The sequence below is a fragment of the Sardina pilchardus genome, chromosome 22 (assembly GCF_963854185.1).
Source record: "Sardina pilchardus chromosome 22, fSarPil1.1, whole genome shotgun sequence".
In the NCBI taxonomy this organism is placed as follows: Eukaryota; Metazoa; Chordata; class Actinopteri; order Clupeiformes; family Clupeidae; genus Sardina; species Sardina pilchardus.
In genome coordinates this window covers 6,334,674-6,342,691 of record NC_085015.1, presented here as the reverse complement: position 1 = coordinate 6,342,691, position 8,018 = coordinate 6,334,674, and positions in this window count along the sequence as shown.

Below are 8,018 nucleotides of genomic sequence, written 5' to 3'. Positions count from 1 at the left end.
TCAAAATGCTGGCAACACCGAACAGCCAACTGTCAATAAATCTACGGCGGATTGAATTGAGTGTTCCATGTGGATTCTAGTTCTAATGTGATGTATGCTTGATAGTGATACATGTGTCAGGCTTTCCAGGATGATGTTTCCTCCTTTCTCTCTCCTCTCATCCATCTCCCCCTGAACTGAGCCTCTCTGTTGCCTCCCTCTCCCAGTCAGTTCACCTCTCTACCTACCTCTCTATCTTTCTTCTATTTCTATTTCTTCTCTTCTGCTCTCTTTCTACCCCCCGCCTCCTTCTTCACCCCCTCTCCCACCCCTCCACTTTATGCTCTCCCTCATTCTCTTCCTCCTTTTATTCTCTCTACACTCCTCTTTTTACTCTTTCACCCACCGTTTCTTCCTCTCTTTTCCACTCTGTCTTACTCATTCTCCAAGGGTCTCTCTCTCTCTTTCTCTCTTTCTATCTCTCTCTCTTTTAAACAAGTATGGAGCATAATTCATATACCACCCCTGTGCTCCCCCTCTCTCTCTCTCTCTCTCTCTCTCTCTCTCTCTCTCTCTGTCTCTCTCTCCATCTCCCCCCTTGGCTATACCACTAACAGCTGAAAAAGGAAAGTCTGCGCCTTTGCCAGAGCACATTCCTCAGGTCTGAGTCAGCGGCATCAGACCTGGAGAAGGAGGAAAGGCCCTCGCAAAATCAGTGCAGCTTTTTGCACTGGTAGGAAATATGCATTTCAACATGGAGCCAAATGCAACACTAACCAATGGGGGGGTTAAAGAAACGCAATATGTGCAGCTGAAGGATGAGTGAGCAAATGAAATATGATTTTAGGTTTATTTCAGGGAATATAGTAACGTAGACTAATGTCGGGATTTTATATCTTCACATTTATTTTGATGGTGTATGCTACAGTCTAGCGGAGGACAGAGACACACTTAAACACATTGTTTACATCAGCACAATTTCCACTTCCTGTTCAAACTATTTACCATGTAGTTTTGAGATAAGAGGAAAAGTGCAAAATGTTACACCAGCTTATTCAGCACAATGATGTTATACTAGCCTGTAGATAATCATGAAAGTACTGGTTCACCAACTAGCAACAGTCTGCTCCAGTGAATGGCAAGCAAGCGTTTGCAAGGCCAGTCTCTTGGCATTTAGCTAATTAGCTCACTGGTGCTAATGAACTGATGCTAATAAGCTCGGCTAAAAAACAGAAGTTCATGAACTGAAGCGGACCATAAAGGGTTACAGTCTCTCAGAGCTGAATGGGAGGAGCTGGTCTGCATTCTCCGTCATATAAACACTTCTAACAGCAGCCGTTACAGTAAAAGTAAAAAATCAAGTGCTCGCATAAAAGTGCCGCTCCAAAGCAATGGTTGTCATAACCCCCGGCATGCAAGTCTTCAAAAATGTCCAAATTATATGGTTGTGTTTTAATCCAAAGCCTCATACAGTACAGTATGCACCTACAAGAGAGAGGTGCAGCAACCATTAGAGAGGTTTTAAACATGTACTCACAAAAAAACCCACACACACAGCAATACACTTAGCATGTTTAGTATGGTAGCATGGTACTTAGCATTAAATTCACATTATGGATAAATGATTGGACTGTTTTGTTGCATTCAGATGTGTGGTCCAAGGATATAAGCCCTGGAAAATTGCCTGGAAAATTCCCTCAGATGTTGGCCATCGTAGAAGATGCTCCTTTTCCTCTCTGTACCCCGCCCTCTCTCTCTCTCTCTCTCTCTCTCTCTCTCTCTCTCTCTCTCTCTCTCTCTCTCTCTCTCTCTCTCTCTCTCTCTCTCTCTCTCTCTCTCTCTCTATCACTATACCTGATCAGTAACCCTAGATCTGTAGTAGGGGCTTAGGTCACAGTTTAAGGTGATCCTGGGACTCTCCCATCCTCTGCCTTCTCACCTGGAAGCATCTTTAAAGGTTGGGTACGGAATTAGCAAAACGGACGGCAGAGTTTGAACATATACAACCTCAAGTCCCGCCCTCCATGCACGAGCGACAATTCAAATGCGCAGCGCGAGAGCGAGCCAGGCTAAATGAAATGCCATCCTGGCGTCTACAGCGCTATGAGCTCTAGTCTCCATACAATCACTCACATCAACTTCCCCAATTACATTCTTTAGGCTATTCACCTCCAAAGGGTTGTAGTACATATGGTTCAGTAGCCATAGGTGTGTATATTTGAACAGAATCTGGTTTGTTCTTACCAGGGCGATTATCTCCTGAAATATCCGAGTTTAGTGCTGCCCCGTTGGTTCGCCTATTCCACCGTAGCTCCAAGCTGTTAAGTTTCGATTTCATGTTTACAGCACTCTTCGTGTCATGGTAAAATGTAATTTTTGCTACATAGCTTATTGCGTGGGTGATTGAGTTTCCGTAGGTATCCGCTGCCTTAGTTAGTTTGTATAGAAATGAAGTGACACAACAAGAGGGGAACATGGACGTGCAGCAGCAGGCAGTTGGTTTCGTTTCAGCACTGACTCGCGGTCACCAGCTTTCGAAAGGGTCGCGCGCGGTGGGGAGGGGGAGTAGGAAGAGGAGTAAGACGTTAGATTGACGATCGAGCTGTGAAATGATGGTATGGGGTGAGGAATTCTATTGGCTGGAGTTTTTCGAGCCCTGCCCGTTCCGCAGATGATTGACGTGTTTAATTTCCATTTCAGTGCTTCCAACTTAGTGGCTATAAGTGGGTTAGGAATAGGATTTCAAGTGATTTTGCAAAAATGGCCAAAAAAGCTCATTCCATACCCTACCTTTAACTTAATGTGAGCTGTCTTCATCTCAAGCCTTAAATGACCTTTGACACCTCTCTCTCTTTCTCTCTCTCTCTTTCTCTCGCTCTCTCTGCTCACTGTTTTTCATCTCTTCCCTTCCAAAGTTCCTCTCTAAACGGATTATTTACGATAATTAGAGTAGATAGTTAACTTCTGTTTTTTGTGTAATCTAGTGCTTAAGCTTGGGGTGTAAGTAGAGACCGTGCAGCCATTCAGTCATTGGCACAAAGCTGAGGGGCGATCTCAGGTCAGGTGTGTGTGTGTGTGCATGTGCGTGTGTGCGCGTGTGTGTGTGTGTGTGTGTGTGTGCACATGTGCATACGTGTGCATGACTGTGTGAGTGTGTGTGTGTGTGTGTGTGTGTGTGTGTCTTTCATCTCCACACTACAGCTGCTCTCTCTAAATGTCTCCATCCTTACAAGGACACAGGATGAAGGTGAATGTTGGCAGAGGTTTTGGAGGCAGACTCACTTTGGCTGCATTACTGCATCACGCTGTGGGTGTGACAGTATGATCCATACAGCACTCTCACGTTCATGCAAAATTCATTTTATATGAAATAATGCACTCTCTAAATCCTTTTCTTTTTGTGATGCATTTTACTGTAAACAACAATTTAACATGTGTGAATTAAACTGAATGTAGTTGAATTTCAATTTAATTTGTAAGGGACATACTGTAGCGCAGTTAAAACATAAATGAAACATAAATAAACATGTGATGCATTGCACCAGAGGCTGGTTTACATCTGCAGTCCCAGAAGTATGAAAGGTACTGTATGCATAAAAAATAAAAAATGTTCTTGATTAATTCATTACTCTTTCTTCCTTATGCTGCTTATGTGTTGCTATGCTGACAGTGTTCCAGGGTTTAACTTAAAGGTGCAGTGAGTGATCGTCCTGATCATACCCCAAACAAACACTGTGGAGTTTCTCTGGGAATACCGAAGGGAGAAGTTACCATGCTAAGGTCAATCTTTTAAGATTGAACATTAGTCTAAGGAGTCTGCGCTTTATTTCTACTACACAAGAGGCGTGATCAATAGTCATAGTTCAAATGAACTACACTTACACTTACAAATACTTGGATAGTCCTGCAACCAATCAGACCAACGATCTAGGTGCGTCTTTTGGATAAGTGAGTTTGTGATTGGAGCCAAAGGTTGTGAACAGGAAGCAGGGGAAATAGATGTGCAGGTTTCCAGCCTGAGCTGGAACAGTATAACTCCCTGGTATGTTTTGTTTAACCTTTTCTTTAATCTTTAAAATTGCATTTGTAGGGGTGGTATTTGCAAGACTGCATGTATTCATTACCTCTTCATGTCAATTAAAATAAAAAATAAAATCCCTTTATTTCTAAAAAAAACATTTCAAACATGTATTTAGAGAGTACGACGGCGTATTAGGGCCATGCATATATTTTTTTTTCAGAGATGGGGGGGCAATATTCCGAGACAAAAGTGGCAAATTTGCGAGAAAAAAGTGGCTTTGTAAAGTCGCAAATTTGCCACTTTGTAAAGATGCAAATTTGCCACTTTATCAGGTCGAATATTTGCCACATTATAAAGTCTGTGTGTAACAGTGTAACGGGTGGTTCTGCCCTGCGTTGATTGCTCGCTTGATAGAGTAGGCTAGCTTAAGAAAGCGTGCCGCCGACACAGCTGATTGTATTCTCTTTTTGATAGTTTACTGGAAAATATTGTAGGGATGGGAGGTTATAGGAGATGGAGCTGACATGTCATTCCAAACTCGGTTCATTTATTTTCCTGAAGTTGTACATGCTAGGCTACACGGGGCAGCAGGAGGTGTCCACTCGAAAAACAATACACTCACTGGCTGCTAAATCAGTCAATCGCTCGTCCACTCGTCAATCACACAACTCTCTCGCACACACACACACACACACACACACAAACACACACACACACACACACACACACACACACACACACACGACAGGGGAAACAGACAGAGTCGTCCAACAAGGGGGCTAACCTACAGCCTCGGCGCTACACAAACGAGTGAGACACACAGCTGGGTTTGAGTCTCCTTCCCAACTCCTCTTCCCAGGGTAATTTTGAGCACAAAATAAAAGGAAGAAATTAACCCCGAACAAATACATTAGAAGTATACAATTCGCTAGGAATTCGAGATGAATTCGACCAATTAAACACAAAGACCCTGCCTGGCTTATAACCTAGCTTCCCATTTGATCCGCAAATTTCCGACTTTATAAAGTAGCTAATTTGCCACTTTATAAAGTGGCAAATCTGCCACTTTATAAAGTGGCAAATCTGCCACTTTGTGAAGTGGCAAATTTGCCACTTTTTTGTCGCAAATTTGCCACTTTTTTCTCAGAATATTGCCCCCCCACCTCTGAAAAAAAAAATATATATACGTGACCCTAATACGCCGTCGTAAGAGAGTGTTCCAATACCTTCATTGCCTGAATCCATTAACACAACTGTTTTAACTTCAGACTACTTCTCCACTAACCTTGATGTTGGGACAAAACCGAGCCTGTTTATACTATTGTGTTTGGGACTGCAGTCAACACAGAACCATGCCTTCGTCCGGATAAAGATTTTTTCCTCAGAAGTTCCTGAGAAACCCCCTCCTGCATTTTGTCGCAAAATCGTACCTTTCTGAGAATGTTCCTGCCAAATATAGCTTGAGCCTGATCTTTATAGAGTCTTAAAACTTTCATTTATATTGGAGAATTGGAGACTGGAATGATCCATGGAGACGAAAAGTACACCTGAAATCATGCTGACTCGACACTACATGCACTTCAAAGCACAGATTTATACCTAAAGGCAAATACTCAGTATTACAGAAACAAATACAAACCTAGTCATCATACTGTGATAAAATCAAAAAGTCCAAAAATGTTTGTAAAAATCAGGCATAGTCAGTAGAGGTTCCGTCTTTAATTACAAACGGTAATGGGAATCATGACCAGTGATAGATCAGGAACAACATCAGGTACCAGCAACAAACAAACAAACAAACAAACATACTGTAGCACTCACAAACAAGGCCTCACCTTCATCAAACATAGCCTACCAGTTCATCACATGTCACTGCTCTGGACAAAACCCCTAGACGCAAACTTTTGAAATCTCCTGGACACTTTACTTTTTTTACGCTCCTTTCCAGCAAGTGTCAATGCAGTATGTGCATCTGTGTCTTTGTCTATCTTTCTTCCTACATTACATGATGTTACTTATACTTATACGTATGTCAGCAACTTTTCTCTGCAGACATATAGGCACAATGCATATCACATATAGCCCCTTCTCTCCCTAAAGGAAAGCCCTGACTATCCAAACAGTAGATGTTGCATGATCTTTAGTAGACAGCAGTTCATGGAGAGAGCACGTTGGATGCACAAAAATGTATTGTTGTCACATACTGCAAGAGAAATTCATTTCATCCCAAACCTAATATACTGTACTGTATGTAAACTAAATCTATAATCATATTTGGTGTCTCACAACACTAATGACCCTCTCCATTGCATGAAAAAACACTGTACTTACCAAAGATGTTTCTTTCGAAATGCCACGCTGCATTCTTGATCCTTTCAACACACACAGTAGACTGTTAGTGTTTAAAAACACAATTTAAACAGAGCATTCCTTTATCCCTGTCTCTCAACTTCACTCAACAGGCTTTGGCACGAGGCTGCGCTGTTCCTCTGGAAGAACCCACCACGATGCCAGTGACACAGAAGCACAATGAGAGGTTGCAACATCAGTGTAATTAGATTGATGCATTAATATGGCAACTTCCATAGTCTGCTCCTCCTAGGAAGCTGTTGTTGATGTTGGGCAGGCGGCCTACGTGACGCAGTAGTAGACTAGTGGTGTCAGGCCAGAGGCCAACTGGACTGTTTATCCCAGATGTATCCCAATACTCATGTTGCATCGCAGGTCAGGCCACTGCTTTGCTAAGAGAGGTAACCACATCCGGAGAAATGTTATCTAAACATGGATATCGACCTTCTAATTCTGACATGAAACTTGTGGTCATACGTGTCATGCTAACACACATACAGTATAAGAAAGTAGATATTAACATATTTTGTTTCCCTTCATCTGAATCGAAGTCAGTATAACTGATCTCGCTTCTTGCCAATAAAATCAGCTGGGATTTTATATAATCATAGCATCATAGATGTTAGATTTAGGTAGGCTGGGTAAACCCTGCCTGAACTTACGGCGAATTTGGATTTTGCCTGGCAACTCAGGCTGGAAATCTGCATATTTATCTCCTCTGTTCCATGCCCTTCCCCTTCCCTTTGGCTCCAATCAGAAACTAGCTAATCCAAAAGACGCACCTGATCTTTGGTCTGATTGGTTGAAGGACTATCCAAGCGTACAGAGTCATTTGAACAACGCCCATTTATCTCACCTCTTTTAGAAACAAAGCACAGCCTCCCCATACTGATGTTCAGGAAATCAAACTCTGTAAATGAGAGCACTGACATTAAACACATTAGCCCAAGTTTCTCGCAACCTTGTTAAGAGCAAGAGTTAAGGAGTCAATTTTGATGTAGACGTTGTAGCATTTGTTTGGCAGAGAGGAGCAGAAGTTAAGCCTTAGAGATTAGTTGGAGGTGACGTTCCTTCATCCATGTTGATATGTTAGAGCCCATCCGGGATCTGAGCTGAGACTCAATTTAGCCCAGCAAGGTGCTGTGCATGCAAAGAGGAGGAGTCCCAGCACCGAGCCTTGGGGCACCCCTACAGTGAGGTAGTAAGATGCGGCCCTTTGTCCGAGCCAAGACACATTGAGGTATGATTCAAAACAAGAGTGCACATCGCCTGTGATGGCCACGTCTGAGAGTATGGATCATAGGATACGGTGGTTGATTATGTCAAAAGCAGCTGATGAAAGGAGCTAGATGAGTACCAAGGACCAAGATGCTTCATAAATACAAACAAAAATATTTTTAAACATCTTTTCACTGAACGTTTACCTGGGCTGCCAGTAGATGTGCAGGGTTCAGTAAATCACTATGGGGCACAGCCTGTGCTAAGATGCCAGAGCGCTTGCTACTGTAGCTCAGGGCTACACATCTGTGTAAAGACTGGAGTGTCTTTCTCAGACAGCACACACACAAACACACACACACACACACACACACACACACTCATACATTCTCTCTCTCACACACACACTCACATGCAGGACTTTCTCAGTGCCACAGACTAGAAGAAGAGA